This window comes from Eucalyptus grandis, chromosome 2 (assembly GCF_016545825.1).
Source record: "Eucalyptus grandis isolate ANBG69807.140 chromosome 2, ASM1654582v1, whole genome shotgun sequence".
NCBI lineage: Eukaryota > Viridiplantae > Streptophyta > Magnoliopsida > Myrtales > Myrtaceae > Eucalyptus > Eucalyptus grandis.
In genome coordinates this window covers 24,105,102-24,131,793 of record NC_052613.1, presented here as the reverse complement: position 1 = coordinate 24,131,793, position 26,692 = coordinate 24,105,102, and the positions used below count along the sequence as shown (strand labels likewise).

Genomic DNA, 26,692 nt, shown 5'->3' with positions numbered 1-26,692 from the left:
TTACAAACATCGGCCAACTTTAGGGTCTAAATACAGGAGGTCTATCTCCAAGAAGAACTTCTGAGCTACCCATGCTCCTGACCCTTCCGCCTCGAACTTCGGGTTCTTCGCCCTAGGGACCTGAAAATGTTATTCCACATCGGGGTGAGACGACGTCTTAGTAAGTTCACCCCCTAAATTCCGACTAGAAAGAAAATACGCCCCAAGGGCTGCCTAAGTACAAGCACGAGTCGAGTTCTTACCTTTGCCTCCATTCCTTCCTGCAAGTCAGTACAATTTGCATATTCAACCAATCATTTCAACGCATCAAGGCATCAAATTAGATCGAATCATCGATTAATCGACCTAGTCGATTCTATGTCATCAAGATCATCTCCTAGTTAATCCATTTAATACTATCTATAAAGTCCGATCACATCAAAGATTGCTCACCCTAAGCTACGTATAAATAGAAATGCTCACCAAAAGCTGATAACAACGTATATTGCTCACCTTAAGTTGATATATCGAAGCCCTCAGGCTAATATAGTATACGATTAATTGCTCACTGAAGCTGTGCGATACTTATTGCTCATTGAAGCTGTGCGATACTTAATTGCTCACTGAAACTGTGCGATACTTAATTGCTCACCGAAGCTATGTGATACTTAGGGTATACTACTCACTCTAAGCTAATATATCAAAGCCCTTAAGTTGATATAGTATACCACTCTACCAAACTAATAATTTTACCACTGTTATGATACTCGATAAAAATAATCGCGTGTGAATACACGGTCGGCTTTTGCCAAAAATATAATATCTTTACCTCATAAACTCCCACTAATTATATAGTCGATAAAAATATTTTTGGCACTATAAACCGACGCCCGGTGATTTTCTAATTAAATACTGAAATTAATAAATTTTGGGATAAATACCCAAAAATTACAATTTACACTCAAATTGCACGAATTGACACTCAATTAGATAAACCAATCACAACATTGAACTCAGCACAAAATTCTGATCACTGGCTATCGCGGTCTAATTTCCAGAAAATAATAATTAATTAAATAATTACGAAAATTAATTAATAAATACCAATAAATAGCAAAAATGCACACATAGGCCGGAAAAGCCTAATTAAAAGCCGAGACGGGTCCAAAAAATTTCCGAACCTATCTCGATAAATACTAGAGCTTATCTAGTTGCTAATTGCACTACTCTAACCATCTAACATGCAATAACCATGAATTAAATTGCTAATATATTCTAACTAACCACCTAAATCATACTTAATTTAAACTAATAAACTCTTAAGCATAGTTAACTTCCTAAGCAGAGATTAGAGAGTAAACTCACTGGATTAAAGCGAAAACCTTTTCATGGTGACGGTGACGGCAATGGCGACGCGACGGCCGCTGATAAAGGAGGCCAAACCGAGGTTGAAATTGACCCCACAAAGCTCACAGTTAAGCTGAGTTTCTGCTTCTACGCTGCGGGTCTTGCTGGTGGCGGCTTCAAGAGGGCTAGCCTCGACTCGGTTGGGTAAGGTTGGGTTGAGCGGACTTTGGCGTGGCTGATCGGTGGTGGACGCGGGATGGGTTGGACGTGCATGAGTTGCATGATCCAGCAGAGAAGACGGGTGAAAAATAGTGGGACGGTGGGCTGACTTCGAGAGTTGCTGCAGGGAAATGAACAGAGGTTGAACGACGCTGATTTGGTGGAGCAAAAATCATGCGAAGGAGAAGGAAAATGGGAGCTACGATGTTGACCAAGGGTGGTGACGTTGGTGATGTGTGGCAGCAGGCAATGAAGAGGGAATCAGCTAATGGCGTCGGTAGATTTGCTAGCGCACAAAGAGAGGGAAGTAGGCATGCGAGAGAGAGAGAGAGAGGCACCGATTGGAGGGGGGAAAACGTGCGAGAAATGGAGAGATAAGGATGATTGAAAGTCAAAGAAATAAAGTAAAAGAAAGACCAAGCTTGTAGGGAACTATCGGCTGGGGGAAATGTGAGAGAGAGGGAGCCGTGCGTTAGAATGAGAGGGGAGTGACGTGGGCGTGAGGGGGTCTAGTGGAGGGGAGGAAAAAGATAATTAAAACACAAATATTTTTAGCTCAATTTCATACAACATTATCAATTGGTCATCCAAGGCCAAATTCCACACTAACTTGTCTGAATTGAAGTCCAAATAATGATCAAAATGTGACAGCCTCTCAGGCCTATGAATTTCCCTCAAATCCAAATTCTATTTCATTTTTCCCGGAATCCGATTTCTTAACAAATCTCTTTGATTGATGTACAATTTTGTTGAAGAAAAAGCCCACATAATTTCCTTTCACCGAGTAACTCACACAAGAGGCCAAAAATCCCTTCAATTTGGCCAACCCGAATTTCCATTCGTTTTTCGTCCGAATTGATTCTCTATAAAAATCCCGAACTCACCGAAAATTCCTCGAAAGATGAGTCGACATTCCTAAAATAACTCGTGACATGACTGAACTTTCAATTTTTGGAATTGAGTTCAAATTCGCTATTAATTTCAACTGGACGTTAATTTCAATCGGACTCGATTTTAGTGTGACCTAACCAACCGGGTAGTTTTTAGGGATTTTTAGAGTAATTGACCAGCGGTTGATTTTCTTCGAGCCACAATGCACCTCTTCAACACATTGGTGACTCTTGGTGGTTGTGAAAATCTCAAAGTTTTATATACAAGCACAAGGTACCAAAATGACAAAAAAATCGATCTAATGCCGATCGATGAGAATTTTGCAATATAGTAAAATCACACACACTTTGATCACCTATCTCGGTCGAATCGATCTATCTCGATTTCTGAGAGATTTTTGACTGTGCCGTAATGACCCTTGTAGATTAACAAGGTCGAATAGTCGATTCTTGGTCGAATTCTCAAGTCTACTGCGTGAAATTCCCTTACGGCTTCATCTGATAGGCTAGTTATCTCGTGAGTGGCCAACTCAAAGAAAAGAATTATAGGCGTGTTGATGAAAGGCTCGACTTATCCCATCGAAATCAAAAGTGAATTTTAAGGATGTCACACAAAGGGCTGAGGATGACAGCCAGGGTGGTGGGCTTGTGTGATGAGTGTTCTTGATATTTTGGTGGCCCCCTCCTTCTTCAACAACTTCTTCTTCTTCTTCTTCTTCCTTAGATCACTTTCTCCATTGTTAGAGAGTTTGAGAGCTAGAAAATACAGAGAAAGCCATCCAAGAGCCAGCAGTAGTCGTCGGAGCCCCCTCGATACTCGTTTGCTTGTCGCACGTCGCCCATGAGCCGTTCGCATGTCCCTTGAGCTCACGTGCTCATCCTGCGCCTTCTTGCTGTTCCCCACGTGCCTTGGTTGACGTCAAGATCGCCTGGTTGCCATCCATTGCTGTCCAGCCACCGCCGTCGCTTGCCTGGAGCCGCTGCAGCCTCTACCACCATCGCTTGGCCCATTCTAGCAACCAACCACTTAGCCCAACCCTTCGGTCCTTGGACAGAGATCGAAGGCCAGCAAGCACCCTAGAACTTCTAAGCTTGTTTTAAGGCCCATCTAGACCTCCGCTGGTGTCACCGTAGGTTTGTTTATTGCTACCTCCACGTCACCGTTGCCGTGGATCACCAGCCTTCTAAACCAATGTGTTTACTTGTTAAACTCTGCTTATGAAGTTAATGTCTCTTAATGGATAATTAGTTTAGGCTAAGTGTGGACTAGGTGGTAAGTAAGTTTAGGTTAGTGATTTAATCACTTAATTATGCATGTTAGGTAATTAGAATAGATTATATTAAGGGCTGGATAGATTGTACTATTTATCTAAATAGGTTTGGAAATTTTCTAAGCTCGTTTAGGTGGTTAGATTAGCATTTATGGCCCGAGTTGGTTTTTATTGTATTTAAATTGCATTATTTAATTTTTTTGTATTTATTTAATTACTTTATATTTTCCAGAAATTATACCGAGATAGCCAGTGACCGGAATTTCATTCTGATTGTAATGATGTGCTTAGTTTATACAATTCAGAGTTAATTTGTACAAATTAAGTGGTGATTGGAATTTTGGTTTTTTTATTCCAAAATGGTGAAATTTTGATATTTAATTAGAAAATCCCGGATGTCAGGTTTTGACATCAAAAATGGTTTTAAAAACTATATTTAACAGTGGGATTTTAAAATGGATGATATCAATTTTTCTAGCTCAAATTGACCGTGTACCCACACATGATTATTTTATCGGGTGTTTTTAATACGAAGAAATTAGGCCAAGTCATTATTTTAATTGACGCATTTGAGTACAAAGCACAATGTCCTTGGTCGGAATTGATTGATCGTGTGATGGCTAAGTGAACTTGTCCCCGATGTGCATCGGTAGGACGTTGCCCCTATATGTGATGCCCCAGAACAACGGATGCCGATCGCAGTATATTCTGGAGTGATGCTGTGGCATCCCAAAAATTCAAAATCTAGTTATAAGGTGTGTTAAAGCCTCTAATTAGGTAATGAAATTTCCTATGGTTTATGCTTTAGCCATTAGTCTCTTTTTAAGATTAGGTGATTTGTGCTTGTGTTTATGAGATTTTAAATTAGATAGATTAATGATAATAATCTATGCTTGGCCATGCACCTTATGAATCAAATTCCTATAAATAAAATGTCACAAGACTTTGGCCATGTGGAATTTAAAATTTAAAATTCATAGAAGAAATTATAAAAAGGAAAATTTAAAATTTAATTAGGTTGGGCCTTAGGCCCATTGGCCTAAGCTTTAGTGGGCCAAGCTAGTCGGCCCAATTAGGCCCACGAAAGGGGGCTGTCGACCGGCCCAAGAGGAGGCCCAAGAGAAGAAGGCCCAAGCCCATGCATGAGCTTTGCCAAGTGGCAAGAAGGAGCTCATGCATTGGCCAATTGAAAGGCAATCTAATGATTGCAAATGATGAAGTTTAAAGGGAAATAAAAGGGAAGAAGAGGAGAGAGAGTGGCCGGTTGCTTTGTTTGGCCAAGGGAGAGAAACTTTGTGAGAGTGGCCGAGAGAGGAGAAGCCGAGAGGGAGAGGAAGGAGTTGTCGCTGTTTGCTGCCGTGTGCCGCCGTGTTCGCCGCCGTGTGCCGTCATCCGTTCGGTCTAGAGGCAAGTTGGGGTCCTCTTGCTGCTCTTGCATGTGTGTGTGTTACATGTATGTTGTAGAAAAGTCGAATTTTGGGTGATTAGGAGGGGGAAACCAAAGCTTGGATGACTTGTTCTTGACTGGTGTTGCTGTTTTCGCTTGAACCGCCTGAGTCAGAACTTTATAAGAGCTCGTATGTATGTTTTGAGTTCGATTTTGGCTTCGATATCTTCATGAAAGTTTTAGCTAACGTCTTAAAATACAGCATACTAAAATTTGGTGGAAAATTATGGAGATTTAAGGGGTTAAACTCTCATCCTACGGAGACCTCAGATCTGGAACGATTTCACTGACCTTTTGATGGATTTGTGGTTGCATGTTGAGTTGTGCTAAGAATATCTCTTCAATTTCTTCATGAAAGTTGTAGGGAACATCTTAAAATACAACATACTCAAATTTGAAGCAAAATGAACAAGTATAACCTAGTAAATCGACTGAATCTTGGAGACGGTAATTCTGGAGATGTAGTACAGGACACCCGAGACTTCATGGACCTAAACGACGACTATACTCTGGATTTTTGACTTAGATCTCTTCATGAAACTTGTAGAAAAATCTTGATGTAAAACATATCCAAATTTCAGAGGAAACGAAGAAGGATAGGTAGGTGAAAACTCAGTATTTCGGAGAAGCATGTACTGGACGTTTCGGTGTTGGATCCAGAAGCTTCGTGAGACTGTAGAAATTAATATAAAAATAATTTGGCTTAGAAGTCTTCATGAAAAATGTACTTTAGTGTCTTGGCTATAACTCAATAAAATTTCATAAGTTTTGGAGGTCATATGGATATTTTAATCAAATTATTTCGGAAACTGTGCATTCTGATTTCATCCGAAAATTTCATGCTATTTTGTGTGAATTATGGAATTGTGTGGAATTCTATTTTGGCCATGTATTTTGCATGAAATCATTATCCTATTGTCTTGATTATCACTTGCCTTAATTTCTATGATTTTGATAATTATCTAGATATTAAATTTAATATTTTTAAAAGTGGCACAAGCTGGAATTTAAATAAATGTAAAAAGGGCATGATAAATGGATTATTTTAATTGGCAAAAATTCCATTAAATTTTATTTCATAAATAATTGTATCATGTAGCATGTATGATGAGGTCTTGATGTATGCATGACAATAAATTGAGATGCATGTATGAATTCCATGCTGAATAATGACTTTGTTTGCCATCACATCATATGCCATGTTAAATTGAGACCGAAATTGGTGAACATGAATAATGTTAAATGAGGAGATTGCTGTGGCGGATGATAATGCCCGAAATGTATAGAGATACATTGCCGGATGGCCCTAGGAGTTTCGGGATGCCCGGCCAGGGAGTGTAAATGCCGGAAGCCTCGGAGGTCTTTGCCCGAGGGGATGCCTCGTGATGCCAGTTGGGATGCGAGATGCTCGGAATGTGGGGGGCCGGATGCCCGATGGCCTGGAATGGCTGAATGCCGGAGGTTTTTCTCGCGATGCCAGGATGAGGCGCGAGTGTATAATATGAGATGAAATTGGTGATCCGAGGAAGGGTGATGTGGTGATCGAATGGAAAGTTAAAAAGTGGAAAATTGAACCATGCATGATATGATATGATGATGATCACCTATGGCATGATGATATGCATGATATGATGATGATGTGCACATATGATATGATACGACATGATGATGATGATGATATGCACATATGACATGATATGATGATGGTGAGGATGATGATGATGATATGCATATATGATATGATATGATGATGTCATGATGACGATGACACGAGTATGACATGATGGTATGCATGTAAGTGTTATGATTGTGATGACGATGCATGATAGTATATGCATGGCTTCAAGGCAAGTAATGCTTGGAATGCATGTATGATTTGTATGAAGCTTTGAGTGGCTATTGGATTCCTTTACCTGCTGAGTGGTTGTACTCACCCCTTTTGGGGACCAACATTTCAAATTAGCAGCATGCCGCTCCCTGTCGTCACGCGGGGTGTGTTTTACGGTCTACCATCCGATGTCGAGGTCGAGTGCAAGGAGTTTGGCTGTCCTTCTGTTCCTGGATTGACGTATATTCGAGTGTGCTGTTTAGTCATGTACAACGTAGGCTTGGCTGGGGGCCCGGTTGTCTAGGAGTTCATCTCCGTCCACATTCGTCGCGATGGGGTGATGCGAGAGATGTTGCTGCCGTCACCGCTTGATGCACCGGGTTGGGTGTGAGGGCCCGTGCGTGACAAGTAGGAGCTGGATTTTTGGGGATAGTTAGCCGACACTGATGATGGGGATTGTTGCACATGAGTTGTAACGAGTCAAGGGTTCTTTTTGGGGTTTTAAGCCGGACATGGCTGAGTCCTGGCTTTTCCTTTTGATGTATCGACCCAAAGAAATCCCATCTTGAAAATATATGTAAATAAAGTGTCGTGGCTTGTCTATTAATCATGGTGATTAGTGGTGTGTATTTGTATCATGGTTGGTAGGGGGAGAGATGGTAATGTTTTATTTTGCTTCCGCTAATGAGTCACGCTGGGACCGTTTTTTTAAAAAAAAAATGTCTATGAATTACGACGCTTCTTCTAGAGAGAGGTATTAAGGTGTAACGTTGGTGCCTGTGGCGACCCTTGAAGGGTTCGGGGTGTCACAGATGCTCCTTCGGGGATGTTGTCCCCGATATGCTTCAGTAGATGTTGCCATGCTCAAAGGAGTGAGACAAAAGCCTAGCTACACCAGAAGACCAATGTGCGTAGTGTATTGTGCCTGTGTAGACAATAATCAAGTTGGAACGTGTGTTCGATTGAGATTGAAGTGTCGGATTGTGGGATAAAATTGTGTAGCATGGTATGGGATGTGTCATAACGATTTGGCCTTAAAATTAGGACCCCCGAATTGATTGATGGATTGCATTGATGGATTGACGGATTGATTGATCAATTGCATTGATGGATTGATTGATCGATTGTATTGATTGATTGATGGATCGATTGTATTGATTGAATTAATTGATTGATTGATTGAGTATGTGAATGGTACTAACATGCAGGAGGGAATTGAGGCAAGGTAATTCTTCTGTTTTGTGTGTATAGACTGCCTTTAGTGGTATTTCCTTCCTAGTCGGAGTTTAGGGAGTGAACTTGCTGAAACATTGTCTCACCCTATTGTGGGCTCAATATTTTCAGGTCCTTAGATGGCGGTTCCTCTGGAACGTTTTGGTCGACCACGGGCTATTCAAGAACGGAGATTTTTTTGAAGGGATTTTTGTGGTTAAGTCTATGGACTAGTGTGTACGGTAAAGAAACAAAGAGGAATAAGAAAAGATAGAACGATCTCCTCCCAAGGTATAAAGGCCACGCCACCAATCGAGGATGTGGATGGAGATCTACGAAGCTCACCACCAAGGCCTAAAGCTTCCACCAGCCAAGGATAAAGCACTTCGGGATAGGAGAAGCTCACCACCAAGGCCTAAAGATTCCACCAACCAAGGATAAAGGGCTTCTGGGCTCACCACCAAGGAGTGATCTACGCTCCAAGGATAAAGAAACCGAAAGGAGTTATCCACTCTCCAAAGGAGTTCACTCAAGAAGAGGAAATCTCACCATTTTCATTCATGAAATTCGTATCTCCTACATTGGATAGTTTTCCCCTCTTTATAGGAGCATTTTAACCTTAATACATATTAAAAACAGACCTTAATAGCCTAGAAACTGAAATGTTCGACTCTTGGACTGCATAAAAACGGCTAGGAACTTAATAAAAAGCCTTTACTATCACGGGAACTAAATGCCATAATAAAAAGCCTTTACTATCACGGGAACTAAATGCCATTTAATCTTCGGCCTTCCACATTCTCGAACCGTTAGCTTTCCGTGAACCTCTAGCCTTCCCAAAATTCGAGCTCTTCCCTTGACCACAGAATAATCCTTCTAAAGCTTCTTCAATTGGTCATACAGGACATCTAAAATGGCATCCCAATGATACCTATTGATATACCACAAAGTAATTAACATTATTCATTCAAAATGATCCATCGAAGCACATAATGCAAAACTTCTTTATTGGCTTGGATAAGCATCGATGGTTCCGAGTTGGTCCATGGAGCTACGTTGGATGCTCCCGCATCATCGTCCCCAGGTTGTTTGAGATTTGTCCTCAAATCTAGAAGGTTTTCATCCTCCAAGTAAGGAGAAAGGTCTCCCACGTTGAAGGTTGTCGAAACTGCAAACTCTCCTGGAAGGTCAATCTTGTAAGCATTGTCACCAATTCGTTGAATAACTTTAAATGGACCGTCAGCTCTAGGCATGAGCTTGTTCTTTCGACGAAATGGAAATCTCTCCTTCCTCAAGTGAAGCCATACAAGATCGCCCGGTTGAAATTGAGTCTTCTTGCGATGTTGATTAGCTTTCTTCTTGTAAGATTCGTTGGCCTTTTCAATGTTGGATCGAATCTGCTCATGGAGCTTCTTCATTGATTCAGCTCTTTTCTTGCCATCAAAGCTCACTTGAGAGTTAGACGGAATTGGAATCAAATCAATGGGTGTGAGAGGATTAAATCCATACACAACTTCAGATGGCGATCGACCAGTAGTATAACTTGGTGATCGATTGTAAGCAAATTCAGCATGCGCAAGCTTTAAATTCCAATCTTTCAATGATTTACTCACCATACCACGAAGAAGAGTGGTTAGAGTACGATTTGTTACCTCCGTTTGGCCATCCGTTTGGGGATGACAAGCTGTGGTGAATAAGAGTCTTGTACCAAGCATTCTCCATAGAGTCCTCCAAAAGTGGCTTAAGAACTTGGAATCACGATCCGACACAATGGTCTTTGGTACTCCATGAATGCGGATAATCTCTTTGAAATATAATTCAGCAATATGAGATGCATCATTGGTCTTGTGACATGGCACGAAATGAGCCATTTTAGAGAACCGATTGACGACCACCATGATAGCCTCTTTTCCTCTTTGAGTTCTTGGTAGAGCCACGATGAAATCCATGCTAACATCTTCCCAGGGCTGCAATGGTACCGGAAGTGGAGTATACAAACCTTGATGGAAATGGCTTTTTGATCTTTGAGAAGTTGCACACCTTGAGATGATAGTATGCACATCTCCACTCATCTTTGGCCAATAGAAATGCTCTTGAAGAACCTCAAGAGTTTTGTTAATACCAAAATGACCAGCCAATCCTCCACCATGCGCTTCTCGAATCAACAATTCGCGAAAAGAACTCTTCGGCACACATAATTGATTTCCTTTAAAAGAAACCCATCTTGCAAAGAATATATACCTTGAACTCCCTGCTTGCAATTGTTGATGATAGAGGAGAATTCCGCATCTTCAGAATAAAGTTCTTTCATTGATTGAAATCCGAGAATCCTAGAGTCCAAAACCGCAAGCATAGAATATCTTCTCGGTAAAGCATCTGCTACAAAATTAGTGTGCCCCGGTTTATATCTTGAGACGAAAGAAAAGGATTGAAGAAATTCTACCCATTTTGCATGTCTCGAATTAAGTTTGCGTTGGCCAGTAATAAACTTAAGCGCCTCATGATCAGAATGAAGGACAAATTGCTTTGGCCTGAAATAATGACTCCAATGATCAAGAGCTCGAACAATGGCATAGAACTCTTTGTCATAAGTTGAATAATTCCTCTTGGAATCAGATAATTTCTCGCTGAAATATGCCAATGGTTTGCACTAGAACAACACCAATACCAACTCCACTTGCATCACACTCAACTTCAAATACTTTATGAAAATCAGGAAGTGCAAGAATACGGGCCTCACAAAGTTTCTGCTTGATTATGTGAAAAGCGTTTTGAGCAGCCTTTGTCCATTGAAAAGCACCATTCTTCAGGCAGTTAGTTATAGGAGCCATGACGGTACTAAAGTTTTTGACAAAACATCGATAGAAAGAAACAAGTCCATGAAAGCGTCTTACATCAGAAAGAAATGGACTTAGACCTGGTTTGATCCAAGTCTTCATAGCTTGGAGAGAAGAACTCACATTTCTCCATTTTAGCATATAGTTTTCGTTCTCTCAAAACATTAAAGACCTGTTTTAAATGAGAGATATGCTCCTCCTCGTTCTTGCTATAAACAAGAATATCATCGAAATAAACAACGACAAATCGACCAATAAAAGAACGAAGAACCTCGTTCATAAGTCTCATGAAGGTACTCGGAGCATTAGATAATCCAAATGGCATAACCAACCACTCATAAAGGCCTCCCTTGGTTTTGAAAGCCGTCTTCCATTCATTACCTTCTCGCATTCTGATTTGATGATAACCACTCCGCAAATCTATTTTTGAAAACACAGAAGAACCATATAATTCGTCAAGCATATCATCAAGTCTAGGTATAGGGTACCTATACTTAATGGTGATGTTGTTGATGGCCCGACTATCAACACACATTCGATATGTACCATCCTTCTTAGTTACAAGTAGAGCCGGAACAGAACAAGGACTCATGCTTTCTCGAACGTATCCTTTGAGGATAAGTTCATCGACTTGTCTATGCAACTCCTTTGTATCCTGCAGATTGCATCGATAAGCTGGCTTGTTTGGTAGCGGAGCACCGGGGATCAAATCAATTTGATGCTCAATACCTCTTATCCAAGTGGCAAATCCTCCGGAAACACATCTGCAAATTCTTTCAACAAGCAATGCAATTTTGGATGTATGGGTCGCTCTATCTCACCTTTTTCTCGACCACAAGCAAAGCAAAAACATTCTTTTGTTTGCTAATGGCTCTCTCAACCCGTGTCTCACTCAAAAACATATTTTCCTTACAAGTGTTTCCCTCCCTAGGTTGATTATTATGTATCGAATAAGGACTCAATGGTAAAAGAGTAATGCATTTTTGTTCCTTATGAGAAGAGTATGTGTTTTTCCGACCATCATGCATAGCATTTATATCAAATTGCCACGGTCTACCCAATAACAAGTGGCATGCCTCCATAGGAATCACATCGCACACAACCTCATCTTGATAGTTCTGCCCAATCGAATATGCTATAAGAATGCGTTTGGTTACCTTGAGTTCATTCCCTTGATTGAGCCATTGGAGCTTGTATGGTTGAGGATGTTTCGTTGTTGGAAGCTTCAACTTGTCGACAAGAGTTGTCGAAGCAACATTGGTGCAGCTCCCACCATCGATGATCACCGAACACACCTTTTCATTAATAGTGCAACGCGTGTGAAATATATTCTCCCTTTGCTCTTTATTTGGAGAAACTTCAACATGCAAGGCTCTTCGGATGATCAACAGCTCACCCTATTGTGGGCTCAATATTTTCAGGTCCTTAGATGGCGGTTCCTCTGGAACGTTTTTGAAGGGATTTTTGTGGTTAAGTCTATGGACTAGTGTGTACGGTAAATAAACAAAGAGGAATAAGAAAAGATAGAACAATCTCCTCCCAAGGTATAAAGGCCACGCCACCAACCGAGGATGAGGATCGAGATCTACAAAGCTCTCACCACCAAGGCCTAAAGCTTCCACCAGCCAAGGACAAAGCACTTCGGGATAAGAGAAGCTCACCACCAAGGCCTAAAGCTTCCACCAGCCAAGGACAAAGCACTTCGGGATAAGAGAAGCTCACCACCAACACCTAAAGATTCCACCAGCCAAGGATAGAGGGCTTCTTGGCTCACCACCAAGGAGTGATCTATGCTCCAAGGATAAAGAAACCGAAAGGAGTTATCCAATCTCCAAAGGAGTTCACTCAAGCAGACAAAATCTAACCATTTTCATTCATGAAATTCGTATCTCCCCTACATTGGATAGTTTCCTCTATTTATAGGAGGATTTCAGCATTAGGAAATATTAAAAACAAATTTTAATGACCTAGCAACTTAAACGTTCGACTCTTCAGTTACATAAAATAAAAACACCTAGGAACTTAATAAAAAGCCATTGTTAACATGGGAACTAAATGCCTTTAATCGTCGGCCTTCCACATTCTCGAACTGTTAGCTTTCCGTGTTCTTGAACCTTTGGCTTTCAATATTCTTGAACCGCATTCGTGAACCTTTAGCCTTTCCAGAGTTCGAGCTCCTCCCTTGACCAGAAAATAATCCTCCTGAAACTTCATCAATTGGTCATACAAGACATCTAAAATGGCCTCCCATTGATACCTATAGATATACCACAAATTACTCAAAAGAAATTTAACATTATTCATTCAAAACGATCCATCGAAGAACATAATGCCCAACTTCTTTATTGGATTGGATAAGCATCGATGGTTCTGAGTTGGTCGATGGACCTACGTTGGATGCACCCGCATTATCCTCCTGGGGTTGTTTGAGATTTGTCCTCAAATCTAGAAGGTTTTTATCCTCTAAGTAAGGAGAAAGGTCTCCCACGTTGAATGTTGCTGAAACTCCAAACTCTCCCGGAAGGTCAATCTTGTAACCATTGTCGCCAATTCGCTGAATAACTTTAAAGGGACCGTCAGCTCTAGGCATGAGCCTGTTCTTTTGACGAAATGGAAATCTCACCTTCCTCAAGTGACGCCATACAAGATCGCCCGATTGAAATTGAGTCTTCTTGCGATGTTCATTAGCTTTATTCTTGTAAGATTCGTTAGCCTTTTGAATGTTGGATCGAATCTGCTCATGGAGCTTCTTCATTAATTCAACTCTTTTCTTGCCATCAAAGCTTACTTGAGAGTTAGACAGAATTGGAATCAAATCAATGGGTGTGAGAGGATTAATTCCATACACAACTTTAAATGGCGATCAACCAGTAATATAACTTGGTGATCGATTGTAAGCAAATTCAAGGATTTACTCACCATACCAAGAAGAAGAGTGATTAGAGTACGATTTGTTACCTCCATTTGGCCATCCGTTTGGGGATGACAAGCTGTGCTAAATAAAAGTCTTGTACCAAGCATTCTCCATAGAGTCCTCCAGAAGTGCATTAAGAACATGGAATCGTGATCTGACACAATGGTCTTTGGTACTCCATGAATGCGAATAATCTCTTTGAAATATAATTCAGCAATATGAGATGCATCATTAGTCTTGTGACATGCCACAAAATGAGCCATTTTAGAAAACCGATCGATGACCACCATGACAGCATATTTTACTCTTTCAGTTCTTGGTAGAGCCACAATGAAATCCATGCTAACATCCTCCCAGGGCTGCAATGGTACCGGAAGTGGAGTATACAAACCTTGATTGAAATGGCTTTTTGATCTTTGAGAAGTTGCACACCTTGAGATGATAGCATGCACATCTCCACTCATATTTGGCCAATAGAAATGCTCTTGAAGAACCTCAAGAGTTTTGTTAATACGGAAATGACCAGCTAATCCTCCACCATGCGCTTCTCGAATTAGCAATTCGCAAAAAGAACTCTTCAGCACACATAGTTGATTTCCTTTAAAAAGAAACCATCTTGCAAAGAATATATACCTTGAACTCCCTGCTTGCAAGTGTTGATGATGGCATAGAACTCTTTGTCATAAGTTGAATAATTCCTCTTGGAATCAGATAATTTCTCGCCGAAATATGCTAATGGTTTTGTGCTTGAACCAGAACAGCACCAATACCAACTCCACTTGCATCACACTCAACTTCAAATACTTTATCAAAATCCGGAAGTGCAAGAATAGGGGACTCACAAAGTTTCTGCTTGATTATGTCAAAAGCGGTTTGAGCAGCCTTTGTCCATTCAAAAGCACCATTCTTCATGCATTCAGCTATAGGAGCCATGACGGTACTAAAGTTTTTGACAAAACGTCGATAGAAAGAAACAAGTCCACGGAAACTTCATACATCAGAAATGGACTTCGGAACTGGCCAAGTCTTCATAGCTTCCACCTTGGTTTGATCAACAGAGATTCCATCTTTGGAAACCACATAACCAAGAAACACAATGCTTGGAGAGAACAACTCACATTTCTCCATTTTAGCATATAGTTTTCGTTCTCTCAAAACATTAAAGACGTGTTTTAAATGAGAGATATGCTCCTCCTCGTTCTTGCTATAAACAAGAATATCATCGAAATACACAACGACAAATCAACCTATAAAAGAACGAAGAACCTCATTCATAAGTCTCATGAAGGTACTCGGAACATTAGATAATCCGAATGGTGTAACCAACCACTCATAAAGGCCTCCCTTGGTTTTGAAAGCCGTCTTCCATTCATCTCTTTCTCGCATTCTGATTTGATGATAACCACTCCGCAAATCTATCTTTGAAAACACAGAAGAACCATATAATTCGTCAAGCGTATCATCAAGTCTAGGTATAGGTACCCTATACCTAACGGTGATGTTGTTGATGGCCCGACTATCAACACACATGCGATATGTACCATCCTTCTTCGGCACAAGTAGAGCCGGAATAGAACAAGGACTCATGCTTTCTCGAACGTATCCTTTGAGAATAAGTTCACCGACTTGTCTTTGCAACTCCTTTGTATCCTCCGGATTGCATCGATAAGCTAGCGTGTTTGGTAGCAGAGCACCGAGCATCAAATCAATTTGATGCTAAATACCTCTTATGGGAGGTAATCCAAGTGGCAAATCCTCCGGAAACACATCTGCAAATTCTTTCAACAAGCAATGCATTTTTGGATTTATCGGTAGCTCTATCTCACTCTTTTTCTCGACCACAAGCAAAGCAAATACATTCTTTTGTTTGCTAATGGCTCTCTCAACCCGTGTCTCACTCAAGAACAGATTTTCCTTACAAGTGTTTTCCTCCCGAGGTTGATTATTATGTATCCAATAAGGACTCAATGGTAAAAGAGTAATGCCTTTTTGTTCCTTATGAAAAGAGTACGTGTTTTTCCGACCATCATGCATAGCATTTATATCAAATTGCCACGGTCTACCCAATAATAAGTGGCATGCCTCCATAGGAATCACATCACATATAACATCATCTCGATAGTTCTTCCCAATCGAAAAATGATATAAGAACGCGTTTGGTTACCTTGAGTTCATTCCCTTGATTGAGCCATTGGAGCTTGTATGGTTGAGAATGTTTCGTTGTTGGAAGCTTCAGCTTGTCGACAAGAGTTGTCGAAGCAACATTGGTGTAGCTTCCACCATCGATGATCATCGAACACACTTTTCCGTTAATAGTGCAACGCGTGTGAAATATATTCTCCCTTTGCTGTTTATTAGGAGAAACTTCAACATGCAATGCTCTTCGGATGATCAACAGCTCACCATCATAGGCTTTCTCCACAACTTCTTCTTCACGATGAAATTCGGAAATATTTTGGTCTTCATTGTCAGCTTCTTGAAATGCACTTAAAGCATTTCCATGCATCACCTTCAAACTTCTTTTGGACTTCTTTGGAAGGCTCTACATTCTTTCCCTTGCCGTTGTCTTTTGTCGACGTACTCTCACCCTTACTAGATGAAGCACCCCTAAAATAGGATGTCGCCTTTGTTGAGGTTCTGGAGGAAAACCTCTTGCTCTTAAATTGTTTTTCAACTTTTATGGCTAACTTGCATACATCCTCAAAGGAGCAATACTGTTGAAGTTCAACCATATCAGGAATTTCTTGATTCATGCCGCCAAGGAAACGAGCGATGGTTTGGCTCGGGAACTTCTGGAACTTCACTCCTCATTGTGAGTTGTTCAAACTCACGAATGTATTCTTCAACGCTCATCCCATGTTGTCTTAGGGAGTTTAGTTTTAGGAAGAGATCTTGCTTATAGTTGTCGGGCAAGAACCTCTTCTTCATCAACTTCTTGAGTTTTTCCCAAGACTTGATTCGGCCTTTTCCTTCCCTTGCTCGTTGATGCTTTAGATTCTCCCACGATAGAGAAGCATATTTGGCCAGCTTTAGGACAGCAACCTTACATTTCTTCTCATCCGAATAGGATTTCAAGTCAAAAATTCGTTCGATTTTGTATAGCCAATCCACAAAGTCGTCGGGATTAAGATTACCGTCAAACTCAGGGACCTCCACTTTAATGTCTCTTTCATCCTCCTTATGCCTCCCTCTCTGTCTTCGTCTTCGAATTGGAGATTCGGAATCGCTAGAGTGCAGAATCGTTCGGTTGTCTCCAGTGGACTCGGAATCGCCATCAGAATTTTGACGAGATTTAGAATCGTCATGCGGTTTCATTCATTGGGACGCCTTGCTGATAGTCCTTGTCTCGCCGGATTTTCTAGAAGATTGAGGACTCGCTCCATTTGTTGTTGAAGATTTTGGATTGCACGATCTCGCCTCTTGTTGTGCGCTTGCTCCAGAGTCAAGATTTTGAATTTGTAACAAAAGAAAGAAAGGAATCACTCAAATGAGTTAATCCTTGAGCTGTGATACCAATATTTTGATGCGTGATGGGGTGAGTGATTCAAGAACGGAGATTTTTTTGAGGGGATTTTTGTGGTTAAGTGTATGGAGTAGTGTATACGGTAAAGAAACAAAGAGGAATAAGAAAAGATAGAACGATCTCCACCCAAGGTATAAAGGCCACGCCACCATTGATCATACAAGATATACAAGACATCTAAAATGGTCTCCCATTGATACCTATAGATATACCACAAACTTCTTTATTGGATTGGATAAGCATCGATAGTTCTGAGTTGGTCGATGGAGCTACGTTGGATGCACCCACATCAGATCTTTTCGGTAGACAGACTAATTTTGTACATAAACCTAGTTTCTTTATAAAAATGTGTTTTGGTTGTGAATTTCTTATCCTATTTTTTCTATCCCATGTTGTTGGCTTTCAAGGGATTTGTTTATTCGTTTTTGCATGTGCAATGAAATGATTGGGTTGGCGATGCATCGTCGGATGTTGCAATTTCATTGACCATCGAGGGATATGCGTGCGCTCGAGGTTCAGGGCGTGACATCTCCGCCCGGAGTGGTATTAGAGCTGGTCGATAGTTGGAGTGATAAGGTGCGAGGGTTCATGGGATAGTTAGTAGGAATGACCTTTATTTTATGCTGTTGCATTTGAGTGATAGTTATTTGGTAGCTTGTTTCGTGTGATCTCTTAGCTTCTAATTCTGTGGAATTGGAAAGCAGGTTTCTGTAAGGAACTTCCATAATAGTGATCAAGAGCAGAGGACTCTTAGGAAGAAAAACATTGGACTAGTGACTCAGGGTAGGACGCCGACTAGGGTTGGTACCCAAGGTGGTTGTGATAAAGTGTCGGCTCAAGTGAGCACTAGTGAAGTAGCACCGCCTTTAGTCGGTGCTGGGGTAGCAGCGCCTGGCGATCCTAGAATCGATGAGATTGTTCAGGTGCTTGAGACGCTGGGAGCATTGATGGGGCAGCAGGCTCAAAATCAAGCTACCTCTCGTAATGCCGTTGCCGTAGCCACACCTAATGTGTTAGCTGCAGTGGGTTGTCCTGGTTGCAAGTTAGTGATTAGTGAGAGGGGAAGATAGATTTGATAGTCCTAGCTATGTATAATTTTGATGTGATAATTGGCATGAACTAGCTCGTCATGTAATGAGCTACGATGGACTGCTAACGTAAAGTGATTTTGTTTAACCCGTTAGCGGGTGAAAATTTTGAGTTTATTAGGAGTCGAGGAGGATCCTCGATTACCTTGATCTCGTCACCTGAGGTAACCCGTTTGATAGATGGGGTTGCCAATGTTGCTTAGCGACTATCATGGATACGACAATTGAGGAGCTAAAGATCGATAAAATCGCTGTAGTGCAAGAGTTTCCAGACGTGTTCCCGAAAGAATTGCCAAGTCTGCCGCTAGAGAGAGAGAGAGAGAGAGAGAGAGAGAGAGAGAGAGAGAGAGAGATTGATATCGTAATTGAGTTTGCCCCCATGATAGAGCCAATCTCTAAGGCTCCTTACTGGATGGCGTTGTCTAAGTTTAAAGAATTCAAGGTGCAGATGCAGGAGTTGTTGGATAAGTGATTCATACGTCTCGGTGCATTACCTTGGGGAGCATCGGTTCTATTTGTGAAGAAGAAAGATGGTTCATTGCGTCTGTGCATCGACTATCGCCAACTTAATTAGGTGACAATCAAAAATAAGTATCCACTCCCGAAGATCAACGACTTGTTTAACCTACTGCAAGGAGCGTCGATATTTTCTATAATCGACTTAAGAACAAGGTATCATCAGCTGAGGATCAGGAATGAAGACATACCAAACTAGATACGACCATTATGAGTTCACTGTAATGCTGTACGGATTGACGAACGCCACAGCTACTTTCATGGATTTCGTGAACCAAGTTTTCAAAGAGTACTCTGATCAATTTGTGATAGTGTTCATTGACGATATCTTGGTGTACTCGAGAGGTCCAGAGGAGCACGAAAGGCATTTGATAATGGTGCTTCAGACACTGAGAAATCATGAACTATACACTAAGTTCAGCAAGTGCGAGTTTTGGTTTACTCGTGTTGCGTTCCTAAGTCATGTGATTTCAGGTGAAGGAATCTCCGTGGACCTGACCAAGATCGAAGTAGTTATCAACTAGCCAAGACCGACGACAGTGACAGAGATCAAAAGCTTTTTGCGTTTTTCAAGGAATTACAGAAGGTTTGTGGATGGATTTTCAATGTTAGGCTCACCATTGACTCGACTATTGAAGAAGGAAGAAAAGTCCGTATGGATAGATAAGTGTGAGTGTAGTTTCCAAGAGCTTAAGTAGAAGCTGACTATCGCACTAGTACTAACCATACCATCTAGTCCTCGAGGATATGAGATCTACAGTGATGCATCGTTTAGAGGACTAGGTTGCATGTTGATGCAGCATGGAAGAGTTGTTGTATATGCGTCCCGTCAGTTGAGAACTTATGAATTGAATTAGCCGACGCATGACTTAGAACTTGCAGCAATTAATTTGACTCTGAAGATTTCAGATCTTTACAAAGCATCAAAGTCTCAAGTACCTATTCTCTTAGAATGAGTTGAATATGAGAAAGCGTCACTGAATGAAACTTCTGAAGAACTATCATTACGACATCTCGTATCATCTTAGAAAGGCTAACAAGGTCAAAGACGCTTTGAGTCGGAAATCTTCAGTTGCACAGATGATGGTTAAGGAATGAATTTTACTTGAGAGAGTTTGAGATTTGATTTTCAAATTGAGGTAGGTCACCTTTCAAATCTTCTATCCACTCTTAGAATTGAGTTAGAAGTCCATATCAAAATCAAGATGCTTCAATTGACAGACCTAGATATTTAGAAAATCCTGCAAGAGGATACTGAAAAGAGAAAGCTGATTTTCAGATTTCTCAAGATGCTTCAATTGACAGACCAAGATATTCAAATCTTCTATCCATTTGTGGACGATTGTATGTACCTGATGATGCAGAGCTTAAAGAAGAGATTTTGTCAGAAGCTCATTGTAGCAGTTACAGTATTCATCCAAGCAATACGAAAATGTATTATAATTTGCATCAACACTATTGGTAGACCGGTATGAATGCGGATATTGCCAAGCATGTCACCAAATGTCTGACGTGTCAACCAGTGAAGGCACAACATTATAAGCTGGGGTGGACTTTTGGTACCTTTTGAGATTCCCGAGTGGAAGTGGGAACACATCACAATGGACTTTGTAAGGGGCTTACTGAGGAGTCAGAGGGGTAATGATTCCATTTAGGTTGTGCTCGACAAACTGATGAAGTTGGCTCACTTTATCGCCATACGGAAGGACCTTGCATTGGATAGATACGCATAATTGTACGTGTGTTCGATGATTCGTCTACATGGAGTGCCGATGACGATGACATATAATAGAGACTCGAGATTTACAGCTGCCTTTTGGAAAAGCTTGTAGATCACTTTGGGAACGAAGCTATAATACAGTACGGCTTACCATCCACAGACAGATGGCTAGTCTAAGAGGTCAATTCAGATTCTTAAGGACTGTTGAGAGCGTGTATGTTAGATTCTAAAGGAAGTTGGGAGGAATAATTTCATCTCGTCGAATTTGTCTACAACAATTGCTACCAGCAGAGAATTCAGATGGCACCTTTTGAAGCATTGTATGGCAGAGTATGCATAACGCTAGTGTGTAGGGATGAGGTTGGCGAACGGCAGCTCACAGGCCTAGAGTTGGTTCAGCAGTCATTAGATGAAAATGCTGTTATCAGGGATAGATTAAAGATCACTTAGAGCCGTCAGAAAAGCCATGCAAATAAGCATTGAAGACCATTGGAATTCCAAGTTGGTGACGACGTCTTTCTCAAGGTGTCATCGATAAGAGGTACTTTGCACTTCTGTAAGAAAGGGAAGTTGAGTTTGAGGTACGTAGATCCCTTTGAGATTTTGGAAAGAATAGGGACTCTAGCGTATCATCTTGTATTACCGCTAAGGTTGGCGCAAGTGCATGACAGGGACTCTTTCACGTGTTGATGTTGAGAAAGTATAAAATGTTGGAAGGAGCAGATTTTGCCACCAAGACAATCCCCTTAGTTAAAGTGGTATGGCAACACCACAGCATAGACGGAGTAATCTGGGAAAGTGAAAATTCAATGAGACGACTATACCCCAATCTTTTTGTTTAAATATTTGTAATGGGTTAAATTTCGAGGGACGAATTTTTATAAGAGGGCAAAAGTTGTGACATCATGAATTTTTGCTTCAGCTTTCAATTGAATGAGTTAGGCTTTTCCTCGACATGCCTATCGTTCTTTTTTCTGAGCTAATCACACACGAGATAACTAGTTTATCTGGTGAAGCCATTAAGGGATTTTAATGCAATATACTTGAGAATTCGACTATGAATCGACTGCTCGACCGTACTAATCTGTAAGGGTCAATATGACATTGTCAAAATCGATCAGAGACTAGAGATAGGTCGATTTGACTGAATTATGTGATTAGAGTGTGGGTGGTTCTACCCAATTGCAAAATTATCATCAAACGGCACTAGACCAATTTTTCTATCATTTCTGTATCGTATGCCCGTATTTGAAATGTCAAGATTTTCATGATAACCGAGAGCCGCCAATGTGTCAAACATGCACAATGTGGCTTAAAAATAATTGACCATTGGTCAATTGCAGTAAAAATTCTTAAAAGTTACCTGGTAGGTTAGGTCACGGTAAAATCACGCTAGGTTGAAATAAATCACAAATTTAAACCCGATTTCATAAATTGAAAATTCAGTCATATCACAGTTCATTTTAGGAATGTGATTTTTCTGCAAACCCAAGATTTCAGTGAAAAATCAAAGTAAAGCTATTTCGGACCAGGAAAATTGGAGAGACGTTTTTTGTCACGTTTAAGTTGGTTTAATTGACAAGGAAAAATCACGAGATGGACGAGGACACCTTGGATGAATTTATGGACACCAAATTGAGCTATATTGGAGAAGTCTTGAAGGGGAATTGAATCAATTTGGAGGGAAATGGTCCAAAATTCGTAGGTCAACAGGGAAACAACCTTATGGACCATTTGGGAAACTCGCCAAGGAAGCTTGAAGGCTACAAAGGGCTGAGGATGACAACCAAGGTGGTGGGGCTTGTGTGATTAGTGTTCTTGATATTTTGCTGGCCCCCTCAATCTTTAGGAGCTTTTTCTTCTTCCTTGGATCACTTTCTCCATTCTTAAAGAGTTTGAGAGTTAGAACCCCCTCGCCACTCGTATGCTTGTCGCAGGCCTCCCGTGAGCCATTCGTGCATCCCTCATGCTTGTGTGCTCATGTCGTGCCTTCTTGCCATCCCCTATGTGCCTTGGTCGCCGTCGAGATCACCTAGCCACCGTCGTTGCTCAACTGGAGTCGCTGCAACCTACGCCACCATCGCCTGGCCCGTTCCAACTCAATCGACTGCTCGGCCCAGCTTTTCGGTCCTTGGATAGAGACCGAAGGCTAGCAAGGACCTTAGAGCTTCTAGGACCGTTTTAAGGCCCGTCCAGACCTCCGTTGGTGTCGCCGCAGGCCTGTTTATCGCTCGCCTCCACGTCACCGTTGCCGTGGACTCACCGGCCCACTAAACCGGTGAGTTTAGTTGCTAAACTCCGCTTAGTAGATAAATTAGTTTAGGCTAAGTGTGGATTAGGTGGTTAATTAGTTTAAATTTGTGATTTAATCGCTTAATTATGTATGTTAGGTGGTTAGAATAGACTGATTAAGGGTTGGATAGATTGTACTATGTATCAAAACAGGTTCAGAAATTTTCTAGGCCCATTTAGGTGGTTAGATTAGCATTTTTGGCCTAAGTTAGTATTTATTGTATTTAAATTGCATCATTTAATTATTTTATATTTTCCAGAAATTATATCGGGATAGCTGGTGATTGGAATTTCATGCTAATTGCAATGGTGTGCTTAGTTTATACAAATGAATGTTAATTTGTGCAAATGGTGAAATTTTATTCCAAAATGCTAATTGCAATGATGTTCGATTGAAATTGAAGCGTCGGATTATAATCAGGATTCTTGGATTGAATGATCGATTGCATTGATGGATTCACGGGTTGATTGATCGATTGCATTGATGGATTGATTAATCGATTGTATTGATTGAATTGATTGATTTGAGTCTGTAAATGGTACTGGCATGTAGGAGGGAATTGAGGCGACGTAAATCATCTGTTTTGTGTGTATAGACTATCTTTAGGCGTATTTCCTTCCTAGTCGGAGTTTAGGGGTGAACTTGGTAAGACACTGTCTCACCTCGTCGAGGGCTCAATCTTTTTAGGCCCTTAGATGGCGGGTCCTCTAAAACGTTTTGGTCAACCGTGGGCTATTACCAAGTGTGGTATAGACGTCCCTATCCGAGTTGATGCGGGAGCATCCAACGTAGCTCCATCCACCAACTCGGAACCATCGATGTTTATCCAAGCCAAAGAGAAATTGGGCATTATGTGCTTCGATGGATCATTTTCAATGAATAATGTCAATTACTTATCGGTACTTTGTGGTATATCGATAACTATCAATGGGAGGCCATTCTAAATGTCTTGAATGACCAGTTGATGAACTTTAAGAAGGATTATTTTCTGGTCAAGGGAGGAGCTCGAATTTGAAGGTTCAAGAATGTGGAAGGCCGAAGATTAAAGGCATTTAATTCCCGTGTTAATAAAGGCTTTTATTAAGTTATTATGTGTCTTTATTGTTATGCAGTCCAAGAGTCGAAGGTTTCAGTTGCTAGGCTATTAAGGTCTGTTTTGAATATGTATTAAGGTTTCAGTTTCTAGGCTATTAAGGTCTGTTTTTAATATGTATTAAGGTTTCGGTTTCTAGGCTATTAAGGTCCGTTTTTAATGTGTATTAACACTAAAACCCTCCTATAAAGAGGGGAAAACTATCCAATGTAAGAGATACGAATTTCATGAATGAGCATGGTGAGATTTCCTCAACTTGAGTGAACTCCTTTTGAGAGTGGATAACTCCTTTCGGTTTCTTTATCCTTGGAGCGTAGATCACTCCTTGGTGCTGAGCCAAGAAGCCCTTTTATCCTCGGCTGGTGGAATCTTTAGGCCTTGGTGGTGAGCTTCTCCTATCCCGAAGTGCTTTATCCTTGGCTGGTGGAAGCTTTAGGCCTTGGTGGTGAACTTCGTAGATCTCAATCCTCATCCTTGGTTGGTGGCGCTGCCTTTATACCTTGGAAGGAGATTGTTTTTACCTGTTCTTATTCCTTTCCATTTTTCCCTGTATACACAACTCCATACACTTAACCACAAAAATCCCCTCTGAAAAAATCTCTGTTCTTGAATCACTCAACCCATCACGCATCACGAGTAGTCATTGGGTCTATGAGTTGGTCGTGACCACCGTTTGGCTCAATGAAGTCCTACCTAAGAGGGTACCTCATCGATTTAGGGCAAGATTCCGCCATGGACTCAATGGATACAAAGTCAGTCCCCTTTAGGTTTTGAGATCTCCACTGTGGTACTCGACGCCGCTTTTGGTGAGGGTGCAATTGACCCTCCTGACGGTGCTGTGGAGGACTTGGGGCCCTCGGAGCCTTTGGAGTCCGAAGGATTGATGAACGTGTCTGACTAATGAGTTGTTGGACAGTTTCCTTTTTTAGGTCTGATATTTTTGGTAGACAGACTAGGTATATATGGCTGCCGTTTCACCATCACTCTCATTGGACTGAGACATCATATATTGTCATGAATCGCTACACGTGAGATCAAAGTCTGAGCTCATTTGTACATTTTAAACTCCTGAGACATCGTGTATATTTAGTTAACAAAATGAGGAATGCTGAATCGCAAACTAACTGAGTTGAAGGATGCCGTCACCGCCATGCATCGGCCATATTGACGTTCAAGGAGTCAATAAAATGGGGAAGATTTTGCAGCGTAGCTCCATCGACCGTTGAACCATGCATCCACGTTTAACGGCCCCTCCCCCATGCAGCAAATGAAGATCGTCGATTCGCTAGTGCTGCAGCCACGCCTCCCTCTCTTGGACGACTCAAGCAACGACCACGTCTTCCTCTCCTCTCAACCAGTCAATTGAGGGAAGACGTTTGATCAATGCAGCCACGTAATCCCATCTTCGGTGGACAGCTGCATCAGCCGTGTCTTCAAGTGGCAAAGAGGGCCCCCGAGAGCAGCCACGTTTCTCCCCACCTGTCTCCTCCTGTTTGCCGCCACCGGACCCGCATTTGTTGACTGGGATAGTCAACTAACGAGCTAACTGAAGAAGATCGAGCGGGAGAGAGAGAGAGATAGCTTTCTTCTCCTTCATCGCCGTAGCTTCATTGAGTGCATCCACTCAACGCTCCTCTGTAAACTCCGACAGAAAGTTTCTTGCCGTTTCACTTCCTCACTGCCACCCACCAGCGACCACCCGCACTACACTACCGCACCACCATGCCACCATGCCACCGGCCTCCACATCGTCCCGTAGCTCGCCACCAGCCACATCTTCATCTGCCATTGCATCGTCTGGTCGTCAGCCGTGCTCATAGCTGCCGCTCATGGTTTGCTTGCCGCCAACGCCACCAAATCGAAGGCAAGTCGATATCTACTAACCTATATTGTGTAATTCCTTCGCTGCCTATTGAAGTGCGCCCCAAAAGTGTAGCTTGATGCTAGATTACTTGCTTTGAATTGTGAATTGGGAATCATGGGATCGGCGATGAGCTGTTTTGAGAAAGAAATTATTGTTGGTACGATTATGTTTGGATTCAGGAGTCACGAATGTACTGTTATGTTTTTGCTTCAAAATCTTTATGTCGGGACTAATATTATCGACCCGTCAAACTGTGATTTCCAATATTGCAAGATACATGCATTGTTATGAGAAAAAAATATTTATTAAGTTTTGGCATGAGCGTGATTTGAGACCACACCTGTGAAATTTGGATTTTGATCGGGTTGCAATGATAGAAAATCTCTTTGATTTATTCGGGTATTTGCACTTGAGACTTTATGTGAACTTGTTGCTGCTAATTTGGTATATCTGTAAAGTCTTTATCTCACATTGCTTTATACCATGATTTGGGATTCTGAAATCAAAGTAGCTTCATATATTGGTGATACGAAATTGGCTTGGCATTAAATTGATTAGACTACTACACCATGGTTGAAACTTTATTGATATCGTTGGACCCTGGAACAACGATGCCCCGGGAGTCGGGTTGCCTAGAGGATCGTGGTGGCG

The 26,692-nt window shown here is 41.3% G+C and overlaps 1 pseudogene; it reads right to left on the bottom strand.

The window, feature by feature from the left end:
* LOC120290577 lies at positions 1–16,697 on the bottom strand (annotated as a pseudogene).
* Between the last annotated feature and the right edge of the window lie 9,995 nt (positions 16,698–26,692).